The sequence below is a fragment of the Chiloscyllium punctatum genome, chromosome 18 (genome assembly GCF_047496795.1).
Source record: "Chiloscyllium punctatum isolate Juve2018m chromosome 18, sChiPun1.3, whole genome shotgun sequence".
Taxonomy (NCBI): Eukaryota; Metazoa; Chordata; class Chondrichthyes; order Orectolobiformes; family Hemiscylliidae; genus Chiloscyllium; species Chiloscyllium punctatum.
The window spans coordinates 29,903,356-29,921,825 of record NC_092756.1 but is presented as its reverse complement, the minus strand read 5'-3'; positions in this window follow the sequence as shown (position 1 = coordinate 29,921,825).

Here is an 18,470-nt window from a genome sequence, read left to right as displayed (position 1 = left end):
ATAGCCATCCAGATGTCTTTTATATGTTGCAATTGTACCAGCCTACTCCACTTCCTCTAGCAGCTCATTCCATACACACGTCACTGCAAGAATAAAATTGCCCTCAACTCCCTTTTAAGTCTTTCCCCTCTCACCTCGTACCGACAACTTCTAGTCTTGGAAATAGATATTGGCTATTTCCCCTATCCATGTCCCTCATGATTTTAAAAATCTCTTCAAGGTCACCCCTCAACCATCAACGTACCAGGGAAAATAGCCCCAGCCTATGCAGCCTCTCCCTACAGCTCAAACCCTTCAAACTTACAACAGTCTTTTAAAGATTTTCTGAACACTTTCAAGATTTATAACATACTTCCAATAGCAGGAATTGAATGCAGTATGTCACTAGTGAACTAACCAATCACGTTGACAGCCACAACATGATCTCCCAACTCCTATTTTCAATGCACTGACCATAAAAGCAAGCAACACCGGAATTGCAAAGTAGAGAGAGTGGGAGCAGACAGTGTGAGGGAGAGAGAGAGAAAGGGAGTGGGCAGTGTGAGGGAGAGAGGGTGGGACCAGTCAGAGTGAGGTAGAGAGAGAGTGGGAGCGGGCAGTGTGAGGGAGAGAGAGTGGGAGCGGGCAGTGTGAGGGAGAGAGAGAGAGAGAAAGGGAGTGGGCAGCGTGAGGGAGAGAGAGTGAGTGGGAGCGGACAGTGTGAAGGAGAGAGAGTGGGAGGGGACAGTGTGAGGGAGAGAGGGTGGGACCCAGCAGTGTGAGGGAGAGACAGTGGGAGCGGGCAGACTGAGGGAGAGAGAGAGTGGGCAGTGTGAGGGTGAGAGAGATTGGGAGTGGGCAGTGTGAGGGAGAGAGAGTGGGAGCGGGCAGTGTGAGGGACAGAGAGTGGGAGTGGGCAGTGTGAGGGAGAGAAAGTGGGAGCGCACAGTGTGAGGGAGAGAGAGAGTGGGAGCGGACAGTGTGAGGGAGAGGGAGTGGGAGCGGGCAGTGTGAGGGAGAGAGGGTGGGACCTGGCAGTGTGAGTGAGAGAGAGTGGAAGAGGGCAGTGTGAGGGAGAGAGAGGGGGAGTGGGCAGTGTGAGGGAGAGAGAGTGGGAGCGGGCAATGTGAGTGAGAGAGAGTGGAAGAGGGCAGTGTGAGGGTGAGAGAGGGGGAGTGGGCAGTGTGAGGGAGAGAGAGGGGGAGTGGGCAGTGTGACGGAGAGAGTGGGAACCGGCAGGGTGAGGGAGAGAGAGTGGAAGTAGGCAGTGTGACGGAGAGAGAGAGTGGGAGTGGGCAGTGTGATGGAGAGAGAGAGTGGGAGTGGGCAGTGTGACGGAGAGAGAGTGGGAAAGCGCAGTGTGAGGGAGAGAAAGAGTGGGAGCGGTCAGTGTGAGGGAGAGAGAGTGGAAGTAGGCAGTGTGACGGAGAGAGAGAGTGGGAGTGGGCAGTGTGATATAGAGAGAGAGAGTGGGAGTGGGCAGTGTGACAGAGAGTGGGAGTGGGCAGTGTGATATAGAGAGAGAGAGTGGGAGTGGGCAGTGTGACGGAGAGAGAGTGGGAAAGCGCAGTGTGAGGGAGAGAAAGAGTGGGAGCGGTCAGTGTGAGGGAGAGAGAGTGGGAGCGGGCAGTGCGAGGGAGAGAGAGAGGGAGCGGGCAGTGTGAGGGAGAGTGAGAATGGGCCCGGCAATGTGAGCGAGAGAGAGAGTGGGAGCGGGCAATTTGACGCAGAGTGTGTGGGAGCGGGCAGAGTGAGGGAGAGAGAGTAGGAGCGGGCAGTGTGAGGGAGAGAGACTGAGCTCGGGCAGTGTGAGGGAGAGAGACTGGGAGTGTGCAGTGTGAGGGAGAAAGAGTGTGAACCGGCAGTGTGAGGGAGAGAGAGAGTTGGAGCGGGCAGTGTGAGGGAGAGAGAGTGGGAGCGGGCAGTGTGACGGAGAGAGAGTGGGAAAGCGCAGTGTGAGGGAGAGAAAGAGTGGGAGCGGTCAGTGTGAGGGAGAGAGAGTGGGAGCGGGCAGTGTGAGGGAGAGTGAGAGTGGGAGCGGGCAGTGCAAGGGAGAGAGAGAGGGAGTGGGCAGTGTGAGGGAGAGTGAGAATGGGCCCGGCAATGTGAGCGAGAGAGAGAGTGGGAGCGGGCAATTTGACGCAGAGAGAGTAGGTGCGGGCAGAGTGAGGGAGAGAGAGTAGGAGCGGGCAGTGTGAGGGAGAGAGACTGAGCTCGGGCAGTGTGAGGGAGAGAGACTGGGAGTGTGCAGTGTGAGGGAGAAAGAGTGTGAACCGGCAGTGTGAGGAGAAGAGAGAGTTGGAGCGGGCAGTGTGAGGGAGAGAGAGTGGGAGCGGGCAGTGTTAGGGAGAGAGTGGGAGCTGGCAGTGTGAGAGACAGTGAGAGTTGGAGCGGGCAGTGTGAGGGAGAGTGAGAGTGGGAGCGGGCAGTGTGAGAGAGAGAGAGAGAGGGAGCAGTTAGTGTGAGGTAGAGAGAGAGTGGGAGCGGGCAGTGTGAGGGTGAGAGAGTGGGACCCGGCAGTGTTAGTGAGAGAGAATGGTAGGGGGCAGTATGGAGGAGAGAGCGGGGGAGTGAGCAGTGTGAGGGAGAGAGAGTGGGACGGGCAGGGTGAGAGAGAGAGTGGGAGTGGGCAGTGTGAGGGAGAGAGAGATTGAGTGGGAGCGGGCAGTGTGATGGAGAGACAGTGGGAGTGGGCATTGTGAGGGCGAGAGAGAGAATGAGTGGGCAGTGTGAAGGAGAGGGAGAGTGGGAGCGGCCAGTGTGTGGGAGAGAGAGAGTGGGAGCGGGCAGACACGGGGTAAACTCTCCTGCTTTAATTAAAACCAGCAATACAGAAAAGATTTATCGCATACAGTAATCTGTAAAACTTCCAGTGGCCAAGAACTAGTCAAAGTAAAAGTTAACACCTTTATTTCTTAAAATATAACAGAGAATAATTAACTAACAACTATGTATATGTCCTTAATCTAACCTATCTTTACCTTCCCTTCTATACTAGTCCAATAAAACTCCCAATTAAGATTTACAAAATAACACTTCTTAGCTCAAAACCAGGCAGCTTTCTGTTCATCTGTTGGGATCTTCCTGTGGCTTCTTTTCTTCTTCTTAGGAATTTCTGCTCACAGGTTACTGATTGATAAAGTTCTTTTTTTACAAGAGCTGTTTTTCTGGGCAATGTACAGATGTCGTTGGTTTGGCAGTTGTCCTCTCAACTGTTCAATTGTCCTCAGTCTTATATCCCAAAACATCAGATTGTGTTATTGGCTTTTAAGATTGTCAATATACTCAATTCAAACTGGATTGGAGTTTGATATTTTTCAGGATATATTTGACACTGAGTGGCCAAATTCAAATTTGTGTTTTTGTCTCCAGGCAACGAGCTCGTCGAGTTGTTCAACCAAGTTGTTGCCTTACTGAGAAACCTTGGTGCTGTGTTCGGTAGTTCTACTGTTTTTAACGCTCTTAAAGTACACCCACATCTTCATAACACCTCGCCCCTTAAGAAAAAAACAAATCATCATAACGAAAACATGGTTTCATTTCTTTTTCTACCTTTTAAACACATTACCCAAACGTACAGATCACGTTTATATCAGTTCACCTTAATTTATTCCCATATACGTATAGAAATATATCTATACAAAACATTAAATAAAGACAAATCACATCTAAACTCTATCAGTTAGATCCACGATAACGCATCTGTGATTACATTCTTCCAAACCGCAAAATGTATGATTTTTAAATTAAAAGTCTGTAACATAAGACTCCAATGAAATAGTCTCCGATTCCTATCTTTAAAACATTCAAAGAATGTAAGTGGATTATGGTCAGTGTATACAGCTGTCTCAAACACATTGTTCCTGACATCCACATCAACACGTTGGAAGGCCAGTACCAAACTCGATAGTTCCTTTTCGATTGTGGAGTGTTTTCTCTGGTGAATGTTGAAAAGTAACCAACTGGCAGTTCAATCCCATCCTCATCTTGCTGGATAAGTACAGCTCCAATTCAAATGTCACAAGCATCGATGGCGACTTTAAAAGGTTTTGAAACATTTGGTGTAGCTAAAACTGGTTTGGTGGTTAATATCGATTTGAAATGGTCGAATGCATCCTGGCATGGTTCTGTCCACTGAAACTTTGTATTCTTCATCAGTAAATCGGTTAACAGTGCCAAAACACTGCTGAAGTTTGGAACAAACTTCCAATAGAATCCGCTGAGTCTAAAGAATCAAAGCATCTCTTTCTTCAAGGTTGGTTGTGGAAATACCTCGATGGCCATTGTCTTTGCGCTCTGTGGGATCACCTTCCATGACTGATGTTACGTCCCAAGAATGTCACCTCTGCTTTCACAAGTTTCATTTTATTTCATTCTATCATCCGTTTTGCCTCTTGTAGTCATGGAGTCACAGAGTCATAAAGATGTACAGCACAGAAACAGACCCTTTGGTCTAACTCGTCCATGCTGACCAGATATCCCAACCCAATCTAGTCCACCTGTCAGCACCTGTCCCATATCCCTCCAAACCCTTCCTATTCTTATACCCATCCAGATGCCTTTTAAATGTTGCAATTATACCAGCCTCCACCACTTCCTCTGGCAGCTCATTCCATACACTTGCCGCCCTCTGTGTGAAAATGTTGTCCCTTAGGTCTCTTCTTTATCTTTCCCTTCTCAACCTAAACCTGTGCCCTCTAGTTCTGGATACCCCCACCCCAGGGAAAAGACTTTGTCTCTTGATCCTATCCATGCCCCTCCTGATTTTATAAACCTCTACAAGGTTAGCCCTCAGCCTCCGACGCTCCTGGGAAAACAACCCGAGCATATTCAACCTCTCACTCCAGCTCAAATCCTCCAACCCTGGCAACATCCTTGTAAATCTTCTCTGAACCCTTTCAAGTTTCACAATATCTTTCACAATGTCGTTCAAAGAGCTCTGCCAACTGTACCATGTGATCTTTCCAGGAATTACTAAAGATCACTACATCATCCAAATAGACTGCACAGTTTGTGAACATAACCACAACTCTGTTCATGAGTCTGGAATGTGGAGGGCACATTCTTCATTCCAAAGTGCATCACTTTAAACTGATATAGCCCATATAAACCCAGAAATTTCTTTCACCAACTCTGATAAAGGTATCTGCCAGTAACCACGCATTAATTCCAACTTGTCTCTGATACATAATCTAAGTGTGAGATCTCCAACTTTGGTCCTGTCAAATTTTCTTTAATTAATTTCAAAGGACCTCTCACTTCATGACTGAATATTAACTCAAAGGGAGTAAACTGAATAGATTCATTTGGGGTAGTTCTAATAGCAAACAACACGAATGGGATACCTTTATCCCCATCATGCAGGTAATCCTGACAGTACGCTCTCAACGTGGTCTTCAAGGTCTGATGCCACCTTTCTAAAGCTCCCTGGGATTCAGGATGATATTCACTGGGATTAAAGTGGTGCATACCGAAGCTATCCATAACACCCTTAATCAGCCTCACAGTGAAATGTGACCCTTGGTAGGACTGAATCTCTCTGGGTAGCCCACACTGTACTCCCCTACCACCCTTTTAGCCTTGATACTCTGTAATGGAATTGACCCTGGAAATCTGGTAGGCACATCCATTATGTACTGGTTCCCACTTTTAGTTCTCGGGAGGGGACCTACACAATCGATTCTAACCCACATGAAAGGTTCTTCAAATGTGGGAATTGACAACAAAGGTGTTGGTTTTATTACTGCCTGTGGCTTACCTACCATTTGGCATGTATGACAGGTATGGTCAAAGTTAACCATAACCTTGTGCATTCCAGGCCTTAGCCTGCGTCTTTCGTACCCCTACAAGAGCCCCTAAAGATAGTTCATGATCTACCCGTAACATCTCCTGTCTATATGCTACAGGCAACACAATCTGATGTACTTCAGCTTATTTCTCCTCTGCACTAAGCTGCCATTTCTGTCTGAGGATTCTATCTTTTAGATAATAGCCCTCTGGAATATTCTCTGCCTCCTTTTCAGAGTATGCATCCTCATATATATGTTTTATCATCTTGTCTTGCTTTTGCAAGTCTCTTCATCTTTCAGGAGTAATCACGTATGTCTATCCCTCTGCCTGGTCAGGTTTTTCCTGCACCATTACATCAAGCAGGGTATCCGCAAACTGAACCTCAACTCCTTCATCTTTCTCTTTACTTTTTGCTTTGTGCAGTGTTTTATGAGAGTGGGATCTGTTTACCACACAGACTGGGAAAATACCAGGCTAGTTCTACTTTAACTCCTCAGTTTCTTGGTCTTCCTTGGGCTTCTCCACAACAAAGGGTGTCAATCTCACCTTGGATCCTGCCAAATTATTCCCAAGGTATTGGTTTTATTACTGCCTGTGGCATACCTACCATTTGGCATGTATGACAGGTATGGCCAAAGTTAACCATAACCTTGTGCATTCCAGGCCTTAGCCTGCGTCTTTCGTACCCCTACAAGAGCCCCTAAAGATAGTTCATGATCTACCCGTAACATCTCCTGTCTATATGCTACAGGAAACACAAACTGAATTCCTGGAACAGACACTCTGTCAATCACTCCCACTGTAACTTCCCAAACTTGGTTGGCACTCCAACCTGATCTTACTCAGGGGAACGCTAAATTTCTGTCCATCTATCCCACAAATTACCACACTCTCGGGTAACAAATCAGAAAGAATGCATATTCGCTCATCCCTTATCAGGGACTGGTTAGATCCTGTATCTCACACAAAATTATATATTTTTTTCTTCTCCCCCTGTTCTTTCTGAGTAACCTTTACCCATAGAGGTGAATTTTTTGGAGAGATCAGATACTAACCCCACACCCAGCCCCTGCCTCGGCTATGCACTCTCCAGCAGCTCCTCGGCTCTTATTGTGGTCTCCTTTACTAACATCACTAAGGCCACTGGCTCAGCTTCTTTCCCCACATCTTTTCCCATAGTGTCTTTCTTTAACGACCAGCACTGTGTCTGTATGTGTCCCACCTTCTGGCAGTGTAAACACCTTTTCACAGTGCCCTTCTGAAACCACTGGCACTGTCATTTTCTGTGTCCCATTCCATTACAGTGAGGTCTTTCATCTCCTGTCCACCCTCTTGGGATTCTATATCCTGGGTGAAAATCATACCAGTGTGCTCTCTACTCTTGGTTTCGAAGTGTAGGATCTTCTGTTCTCCCAACTTCTATCCCTCACTGGACGAAATTCTGACCAGAACCTTGTCTTATGCACCAACACGTACTCATCTGCTAATCCTGCTGTCGTTCTCACTTCCTGAACTTTCTCTACCTCCATGGGAATTTTTAACATCTCTGGAAACAGGAGAAGGCAAAGACAAAGGCAGTCTGTACTAAACTATTTCTCTGATATCATTCTGTTTCTTTATTTGTTCCTTTCCATGAACCAGCTGATGCATTGTCGGGGAATCCAAGCCCAACCAGAAGGATTTAAGACCATAAGACATAGGAGCTGAAGTAAGGCCATTCGGCCCATCGAGTCCACTCTGCCATTCAATCATGGCTGATGGGCACTTCAACTCCACTTATCCGCATTCTCCCTGTTGCCCTTAATTCCTTGAGACATCAAGAATTTATCAATTCCTGCCTTGAAGACATTTAGTGTCCCAGCCTCCATTGCACTCTGCGGCAATGAATTCCACAGGCCCAACACTCTCTGGCTGAAGAAATGCCTCCGCATTTCTGTTCTGAATTTACCCACTCTAATTCTAAGGCTGTGTCCTAGTCTCCTCACCTAACGGAAACAATTTCCTCGCATACACCCTCTCCAAGCCAAGTATTATTTTGTAAGTTTCTGGACTCCCTCCCTGCACCCACCCAATGACCTAGCTCCCTCTCCGATTTCAATGCTCCTTCAAATCTATCTCTTCATATAAGTTATTGTCACCTGACCCAATATCACATTCAGTGAATCAACATTACCCTGATTAATTTGTCATGATAAAGGTCTTTTTAAATATCTTTGGGGACTATGTTGTGGTAAAGTGCACGGTGATGGTGCTATCGTCGTTAGTGTAGATGTCTTCCAAGCAGGTGACCTTGGTTAGATTCCAGGCAATCTCAAATTGAGATTTTTTTACAATAATCAATAGGAAACCCCAAAGAATAAAAGGAATTGGATCAGTTTGAAAATACATTTGTCTTTCATTCCAAGACAATAAAATGAAAAGCCGGAGTAGACAAAGGCAGACTGGATGAAACTGTTTACCTGCTGCATTCTCTCACACCTCCTCCCACCCTCCCTCTGCATTCTAATCCCACTGAGATGGCTCTGGCTGTGCTCCTTCCCTGGGGGTGGTATGCCCTGGGTAGAGGAACCTGGGACTTGGGCAGAGAGGGGGCTCTGAGTCAGAGACCTGTGGATGTTTCAAACAGGTTCTGGCAGCCATTGTCCCTTTCGCCGTGTGCACTGAGCAGGGGGTGAGTATCGGTGTGTTTCTAACTGTCTGTGTGTGAGAGGGTGGGCAGTGTTTGAATCTCAATCCCAGTTTTGATCGTTTAACCTCATTCCCTCCCTGAACCAGCCCCTCCTAAGGCAAGCCCCTTGAGCAGAATCTGTCCCAAATGGGAGAGAGGAAATGTGAGAGACCATCAAGAGAGCTCAGACCAACCAGAATGGTAAATATCACCTCTTTAATTTCGCCACATCTTTCCTTATCTCCTGGTTGTACCTGTCTGATTTTTCCTCTTTTCCCTCTCTCTGTCTCTCTCTTTGCCTCTGATTCTCATTCACTGCCTATATCACTCCATCTCTCTCTCTCCCTCTCAACCTTTCTTTCTCACATTATCTTTCTCTCTCTCTCTCCTAACAGACTCTCCTTTTTTTCTTTTTCTTTCTTCCTTTGTCTCTGTTTTTTCCCAATTTCTTGCTTTCTTTCTTCTTTCATTCTCTCTCTGTCTTTCCCTCTCTTCTTGATTTCTGTCTTTCAATCCTGAATCTGCCATGGCTCGTTCCCCCTCCATTGTCCCTGACCCCCTCCATACTCCTGTCCCCCTTCCATGGCCCCTGTCCCCCTTCCATGGCCCCTGCCCCCCTTCCATGGCTCCTGTCTCCCTCCATGGTCCCTGTCCCCCTCCGTGGCCCCTGTCCCCCTCCGTGGCCCCTGTCCCCCTCCGTGGCCCCTGTCCCCCTCCGTGGCCCCTGTCCCCCTCCATGGCCCCTGCCCCCCTTCCATTGCCCCTGCCCCCCTTCCATGGCCCCTGCCCCCCTCCATGGCCCCTGTCCCCCTCCATGGTCCCTGTCCCCCTCCATGGCCCCTGCCCCCCCGCCTCCCTCCATGTCCCCTGTCTAATTGCCCTTCCCTGTGCAGCTCCATCTATCCTGAACTGCCTCTCTGTAGTTTCTCTACTTCACACCCACTGCATATAAAAGCCCCTTGGTATCTCCATCCATCAACAATACCCTTGCCCCGTGCTGTGTCCCAGCCTCTGGTCTGGAGGACAAAGTGAGTGTGTGCAGAGACCAATTTGTCTTTTGACTGCGTACCATAATGTCATGGAGTCATAGAGTCATACAGCACGGAGACAGACCCTTCGGACCAACCAGGCCACACGGACCATGTTCCAAAACTAAACTATTCCCAGCTGGCTGTGCTTGGCCCATATCCCTCTAAACCTTTCCTATTCATGAACTTATCCAAATGTATTTTAAACGTTATAACTGTACCTGCATCCATCACTTCCTCTGGCAGTTCATTCTAAACCGAAACTACTAAACAGTTTGCCCCTCATGTCGTTTTTCAATTTTTCTCCTCTCACCTTAAAAAGTACCCCTTTGGTTTGAACTCCCCACCCGAGGGAAAAGACCCTTGTCATTCTCCTTATCTATGCACCTCAAGGATTTTTTTAACATCAATAAGGTCACTCCTCAATCTCCAATACAACAGTGAAAAAAGTCCTCAACTTTCCAGTCCATTTTTATATCTGAAACCCTCCATTCCTGGCAACATCTTGGTAAATCTTTACTGAACGCTCTCCAGTTTAAAAATATCCTTCCTCTCACAGGGTGATGAGAATTGCATATATTAAACCAGAGGAGGCCTCACCAATGCCCTGTAGAACTTCACTATCATGTCAGTTCTGACATTATTCCTATACTCAAAGGTCTGTGCAATGAAGGCAAGTGTGCTAAATACCTCTTAACTACCCTGACTACCTATGATGCAAACTTCAAAGAAATATGTCCCTGGTCCCCGAGGTCTTTCCGCTCTGCAACACTACCCAGGGCCCTACCAATAAGTCCTGTCTTTGGTTGTATTACCACAATGCAATACCTCACCTGTATCCAAATTAAATTCCATCTGCCATCCCTCAGCCCTTTAGTCCAATTGATCAAGATTTCCTTGTAACCTCGGGTAACATTCTTCACTGTCATTTTCACCAATTTTGGTGTCGTCCACAAACTTACTAACCATGCCTCGCATATTCTCATCTAAATCGTTCATTTCAATGACTAACAGAAGTGGAGCCATACCGCTCCCTATGGAACATCGCTGGTCACAGGCTTCCAGTCTGAAAAGTAATAATCCACCATTATCTGCTGTCTTCTACCATCAAGCCAATTACATATCCAATTAGCAAGCCCACCCTGAATCCCATGTGATCTAGCTTTACTATTTAGTCTAACATGCAGAACCTTGTCAAAGTCTTTGCTAAAGGCCAAGCTAACACCATCTACCACTCTGTCCTCATTGGTTTTTGTTTCTTCCAAAAAACAAACCTAACTAAGTGTGTCAGACATGATTTTCCTCACACAAAATCAAAATGACCATCTCTAATCAGTTCTTTCCTCTCCACCCTGTGTAAATCCTATTTTTCAGAATCATCTCCAAAATCCGTGCCCACCACCGAAGTGAGACTCACAGGTTGATCGTTCCCAGGCTTCTCCTCACATCCCTTCTTAAACAATGGCATATCAGCCACACCCCAGTCCTCCAATTCTTCACCTGTGTTTATTGATGATACAAATATTTCTGCTAGGGGCCCTGCAATTTTCTCCCTAACTTCCCACAGTGTCCTGGGACACACTTGATCAGCTCCCGGAGGTTTACTTAATTTTATGTTTTTTAAGATCTCCAGCACTTCCTCTTCTGTACTGTATACTTTTCCCAAAACATCAGTATTTATTTCCCTGATCTCTCTCGCATCCAATTCCTTCCCAACAGTAAAACAGAAATATTCATTTATATCCCTCCCATTTCTTGAGGCTCAACACAAAGACAACCTCGTTGATCTTTAAGGGGTCCTATCTCTCTCCAGTTGCTCCCTCATTCTTATTGTATTTATAGGATCTCTTTGGATTATCCTTACCTTACCTGCCAAGGCTACCTCCTATCCCCTCATTGCCTTCCTCATTTCCTTCTTAAGGATGTCTCTTCACTCTTTATACTCTTCAAGACATTCAGTTCATCCCAATTCTCTCTCTGATAGTTTTTTTTATTCTTTACTTGAACTTCAACATCTTTATTCATCCACTGTTCCCTAATGTTACCAGCCTTGCCTTTCACTCGAACAGGAACAGAATGTTTCTGGACACTTGTTATCACACTTTTGAAGGCTTCCCATTTGTCAGTCATCCTTTTATCTCAGAGTCGAGAGTGTGGTGCTGGAAAAGCGCAGCAAGTCAGGCAGCATCCCACGAGTAGGAAATCTGCTGTGCTTTTCCAACACCACACTCGCGACTCTGATCTCCAGCATTAGTATCCTCACTTCCTCCTAGTTGCTTTTACCTGTGACCAGTCTACTCCAATCAACTTTTGAAAGTTCTTGTTTCATACTTTTAAAATTTGCCTTACTCTAATTAAGAACTTTAACTTTCATGGAAGACCTGTGCCTTTCCATAACTATTTTAAAACTGATAGTTTTATGATCACTGCTCTCAAAGTGTTCCCTGACTAACACTCAGTCACTTGGTCTGTCTTTTTCCCAAGAGAAGTTCGGTTTTGATCCTTCTCTAGTAGGAACATTTCTATCTTGCAAAAGGCAATTTTCTCCATCAAAACCTTTAAACACTCTGTCAATCTGAATCAATGTTTAGAAAATTTAAATCCCTTACTTTTCCAAACTTATCATTCTGACATACATTTAAGATCTCTCTACATATTTGCTTCTCAATTGCCCTCTGACAATTGGGGAGCCGATAGTACAATCCCATCAAGGTGATCATCGCTTTCTTATTTCTAACTTCAACTTATATCTTTTCATGAAATGGTCCCTCAGAAATATTTTCTCAAATTATAGTCGTAATATTTTCATTAATCAAAAATGCAACACTCCTCCTCTCTTGCCTCTCTTTATATCCTTCTGAGAAAACCCTAAAACAGAACATTGAACTGCCAGTCTTTTCCATTCCTCAAGAGAAAGTGTGGACTGCAGACGCTGGAGATCAGAGTCAAAAAGTGTGGTGCTGGAAAAGCACAGCCGGTTAGGCAGAGCCAACATTTCAAGTATAAGCTCTTCACCAGGAATGGGAGGATGTTCCAAGGGGGGGCTGAGATTTAAATGAGAGGGGTCTGAGATGGAGGAGGGAGGAGCAGATAGGTGGGAAGGAAGATGGACCTGTCGGACAGTTCCAGAGGGTGGTGCCTAGTTGGATGTTTGGCTCTGTGATAAGGAGGGGGGAGGTGAAATGAAGAAGCTGGTGGAATCTACATTGATCCCACGTGGTTGGATGGTCTCAAGGCGGAAGATAATGTATTCTTCCTCCAGATGTCGGGTGGCTGGAGTTTGGCAGTGCAGGAGGTCCAGTACTGGCATGTCCTTGGCAGAGTAGTGAGGGGGAGTTTGCAAACTCTAACCACCTTGAGGTAGAAAGCCTCATCTTCTACCTTGGTCCCCTCCACCCACACGGGATCAATGTAGATTTTCTCGGTTTCTTCATTCCCCACACCACCTTATCCCAGATACAACATTCCCACTTGTCACACCCCTCTTGAACTGTCCTACCTGTCCATCTTCCTTCCCACCTATCCCACTCCATCCTCCTTTCTGACCTATCAGCATTGCCTCTCTCCTCCATCGACCTATCACATTCCCAGCTAGCTTGCCCCCAGCCTGAGATCCCTCCCATTTATCTCTCTCTTGGGCCCTCCCCTCATTTCTAGTGAAGAGCTACTCTCCTGGTCCTTGGATGCTGCCTGACTGGCAGTACTTTTCCAGCACCACACTTGTCGACTCTTCTCCATTCCTGTAATGGCGATGACATCCCAGTCCCAAGTTCCCTTACATGCCCTGAGTCCATCAGCCTTATCAATAAGGCTTCTTTCATTGAAATAAATGCAGCTTAAGTGTTCAGAGTTTCTCTGTTCTGACTTGTTCTTGTCTGTCTTTTCTAAATATCTTGCTGTTCCATGATCCAAGAAACTGAATCCTTGCGCATTACAGCACCTCGTCAACCATTGCTTTATCTGCCCTATCCTCTTATTCCTTCACTCATGAGAACTTGGCACCAGAAGTAAACTAAAGATTACTGCTTTTCATATTCTGCTTATTAACCTTCTACCTAACCTCTTACACTTACTCTGTAATGCTTTAACCCTTTCTTGGACAATGTCATTCTTAACAATGTGCACAACAAATTTCCACTTCCCACTCTCCCCTTTGACCATCTGATTCAAACATTTTGAGACATCCTTCGCCCTGGCACCAGAAAAGCAACGTACTATCCTCGATTCACACTCACTCCCGCAGAATTTCCTGTCAATGCCCCTCGCAGGTGAGTTCCCAAATAAATATTAATCCTTTCAATTTTGACAAACCTATTTAACATAAAATTCATTGTTAGTGCCTAAGATCTGACAACCACTCCTATTTTTCCCATTCAATGATACCCAAATCGGAATATCTTTTGAGAGAGGAATATCCATAGGAGATTTCGAAACCACCTTCATACCCTTCCTAATGGGCAGTTATCGATATGAATGATCCTGCTGTGATGACTCCATAAGACATAGGAGTGGTCGTACGGTCATTCGGCCCATCGAGTCCACTCCTCCATTGAATCATGGCTGATGGGCATTTCAACTCCACTTACCTGCATTCTCCCCGTAGCCCTTAATTCCTTGTGACATCAAGAATTTATCAATCGACTCACCTCGAAATCTAGTAGTCATCACACCTCAATGTCTCTTGCAGGTCCTCAGTAATATTAATCCTAAAAAGAAGATGCTCCTTATATATAAAATTACCTTTCCTTACCCAGAGATTTAAAATGAAGCATGCAAAAAAAGTAAAAACATTAAAAAGAAATCAAACACTTAACTGAACAAATGAAATTAAAAAAACGAATTCCTTCTCAAATAATCCACCATTCAGTTTTCACTGTCTGCACAGAAAAAAAACTCTCCAGAGCCATCCATATCCAGGCCTCTCCATAAGTTCCATGTATAAACAACCTGTCCCTCTTCATCTACCTTTTTAACCTTTTTTGTTCACAAAACATACCCACCACTGACAGCAGACCCACAGATCTATAGTTCCCCAGCTTTTCCCTATCACCTTTCTTAAATAATAGCACGATGGTCGCCACGGTCCTGTCTTCTGGAACCTCAGCCTTGACTGTCAATTATACGAATATCTCAGAGAAAGGCCCAGCAATGTGTTCCACAACTCCCTCACAGTCTGACATTTTACAAAATGACAGCATCATTTTATTGCAGAATGTGTGATGTGAAGTCAACAAACAGTCCGCCTTCCATCCACTTCTAACCTACACCATGGAGACAGCAGAAACTGGTATGTGGGAGGGTCTGGTCAAACCACTCACCCTGAAGAATCCTTCGAGAAGAATAAATCTTCCAGAAACAATGGGTTACATTTGTCTCTATGGGACTCGACCAGCCATGATTCACCTGTGGTACACAATAGCATGAAACTTCCTAACAGCACGGAGAAAGTGAAGACTGCAGATGTTGGAGATCAGTGTCGAGAGTGGGGTGCTGGAAAAGCATGGCAGGTCAAGCAGCATCTGAGGAGCACTTCCCAGTTGTTATCGAATCATAGAGATGTACAGCATGGAAAAAGACCCTTCAGTTCAACCCATTCATGCAGAACAAACATCCGAAATTAATCTAGTCCCATTCACCAGCACTTGGCCCAAATTCCTCTGAACCCTTCTTATTAATATACCCATCCAGGTGCCTTTTAAATGTTGTAATTGTGCCTGCTTTCATCACTTCCTCTGGCAGCTCATTCCATACACACATCACTCTTTGCAAGAAAAAAATTCTCCTCCTTAAGTCCCTTTGAAATCTTTCCCCTCTAACCTTGAACCTATGACCTCTAGTTTTGGACTCCTATCACCTGGGAAATAGACATTGTCTATTTACTCTATCCTGGCCACTCCTGATTTTATAAATCCCTACAAGATCACTCCTCAGCCTCTGATGTTCCAGGGAAAATAGCCCCAGCCTATTCAGCCTCTCCCTACAGCTCAAACCCTCCAACCCTGGCAACATCCTTGTAAATGTTTTCTGAACCATTTTATGTTTCACAACATCCTTCCTATAGGAGAAAGACCAGATTCGAAAGCAGCATTCCAATAGTGGGCTAACCAATGTCCTTCACAGCCAAAACATGACGTCCCAACTCCTATACACAATGTACTGACCAATAAAAGAAACATAGGAATGCTTTCCTTCTCAGTTCTTGTGTGTCTCCGCGAACCTACAGCTTCGTACCTGAGATGCCACTGTGCTTGATGACATTGTCACACTTTTCACTGTACTCCTGTACTTGAGTACATGTGACAAGAAAGCTTAAGTCTATATCTAAATACCAAACACCTTCTTCACTCCCCTGTCTACGTGTGACTCCACAGGTAGACAGTGGGCGGCACGGTGGCACAGTGGTTGGCACTGCTGCTTCACAGCGCCAGAGACCTGGCTTCAATTCCCACCTCAGGCAACTCTCTGTGTGGAGTTTGCACATTCTCCCCGTGTCTGCGTGGGTTTCCTCCGGGTGCTCCGGTTTCCTCCCACAGTCCAAAAATGTGCAGGTTAGGTGAATTGGCCATGCTAAATTGCCTGTAGTGTTAGATGAAGGGGTAAATATAGGGGAATGGGTCTGGGTGGGTTACCCTTCGGCGGGTCGGTGTGGACTTGTTGGGCTGAAGGGCCTGTTTCCACACTGTAAGTAATCTAATCTATGAACCAGCACTCCAAGGTCTCTTTGTTTAGCAACACTCCCCAGTACTTTACCATTAACTGCATATATCCCACCCTGACTTGCCTTTTCAAAATGCACCACACATTTATCTAAATTAAACTCTATCTGCCACTCCCCAGCCCAGCAACCCATCTGATCAAGGTCCTGTTGTACCCTGAGGGAATCTTCTCCGCTGTCCACTACACCTCCAATTTTGGTGTCATCACAAACTTACTGACCAACCCTCTCATTTTCACATCCAATCATGTTTATAAATGACAAAACGTGGTGGACCCAGCATCGATCACTGTGTCACACCGGTGGTCACATGTATCCAGTCTAGGAAGCAACCTTCTATCACCACTCTCTGTCTCCAACCTTCTGTATCCAATTGGCTAGTTCCCCTTGTGTTCCATGTGACCTAATCTTGCTCACCAATCTACCATGCAGAACTTTGTTGAACGCCTAACCGAAGTACTTATACATCATGTTCACCACTCTGCCTTCATCAATCCTCTTTGTTACTTCTTCAAAAAACTTAATTAACTTAGTGAAACATGATTCCCCACACTCAATGCGCCATGTTGACTACTCCTAATCTGACCTAGCCTTTCCAAATATATGTAAGTGCAGTCCCTCAGTATCCCCTCTCAACATGTTACCAACACCAATGTCAGATTCACCGGTCTATAGTTCCTTGTCTCTCCTTACCACGTTTCTTGAATAATGGCACCACATTAGGCAAACTCCAGTCTTCTGGAACCTCACCTGTGACTACAGATGATACAAATATTTCATCAAGGGACAGCAAGGGGCACTTCTCTAGATTCCCACAGAGCTCAAGGTACACCTGAACAGTTCCTGTGGATTTGCCAAACTATGTTTTAAGATGTTCTGCACCTCCTCCTCTGTAATGTGGACATTTATCAAGATGTCACTATTTATTTCCTCTCGATTCCATCTTCTTCTTCACAATAAATACTTCTGTAAAACAATTGTTGAGCATCACCCATATCTCCTGTAGTACCACAGGTGTTTTGCTGACCTGTAAAGGGCCCTATTCTCTCCTGAATTACCTTTTCCTCCTTAGTGGAATCCCTTTGGATTCTCCTTAACCCTGCTTGCCAACACTATCTCATGTCCCATTTTTGTCTTCCTGATTTCCCTCTTATGTACACTTATACTGCCTTTATACTCTTCTAGGGATTCTCTTCATCCCTTCTGTCTACATCTGACATATGCTTCTTACTTACTCTTGAGCAAAATTTCATTTTCTCTCTTCATTCACCAATCCCTATAGCTACCAGTCTTGCCATTCATCCATATGGGAATATACTGTCTCTGGACTCTCGTTGTCTCATTTTTGAAAGCTTCCCATTTTCCAGCTGTCCCTTTACCTGCGAACATTTGTCCCCAATCAACTTTTGAAAGTTCTTGCCTAATATCATGCAAATTGACCTCACTATAAATTTAGAACTTTAGCTTTTAGATCCGTTCTACCTTTTCCATCATTCTTTTAAAATGAATAGAATTATGGTTCCTGGCCCCAAAGTGCTCCCCCACTGACACCTCAGTCACCTGCCCTGCCTTATCTTCAAAGAATAGATCAAGTTTAGCTCCTTCTTGAGAAAGTACATCCACATACTGAATCAGAACATGTTCTTGTACACACTTAACAAATTCCTCTCCAAACAAGTCATTAACACGATGGCAGTCCCAGTCTATGCTTTGGAAATTTAAAATTCCCTAAATTACCAGCCTATTATTCCTACAGATAATTGAGGTCACCTTACAAATTTGCTTTTTAATTTCCCCCAATTGTTTGGAATCTATAGTACAATCCAAATAAGGTGATTTTCCCTTTCTTATTTCTTGGTTCCAAACGAATAATTTCCCTGGTTTTACTCACAGGAATATCATCCCAAAGTACAGCTGTAATATTGTCCCTAATCGAAAATATGCCTCTCTCTCCTCTCTTGCATCCCCCCTTTCAATCCTTCCTCGAGCATCTATGCCCTGAAACATTAAGCTGCCAGTCCTGTCTATCCCTGAGCCTCGGTTCTGTATTTGCTATGCTGTCCCAGGGTGTTTGACAGAGAGAGCTCCATTGCCCTGAATTCATCTGCCTTACCTGTTAGACCACTTGCATTGAAATAACTACAGTTTAATTTATCAGTCTTACCTCACTGTCTGTTTTTTTCCTGCCTGCCCTGGTGTAATTGACTTGCCCCTTTTCCCAACTATACCAGTCGCAGACTGATCCCTTTCCTCACTATCTCGCTCGGTGTCAGTTCCATCCCCATCCCCC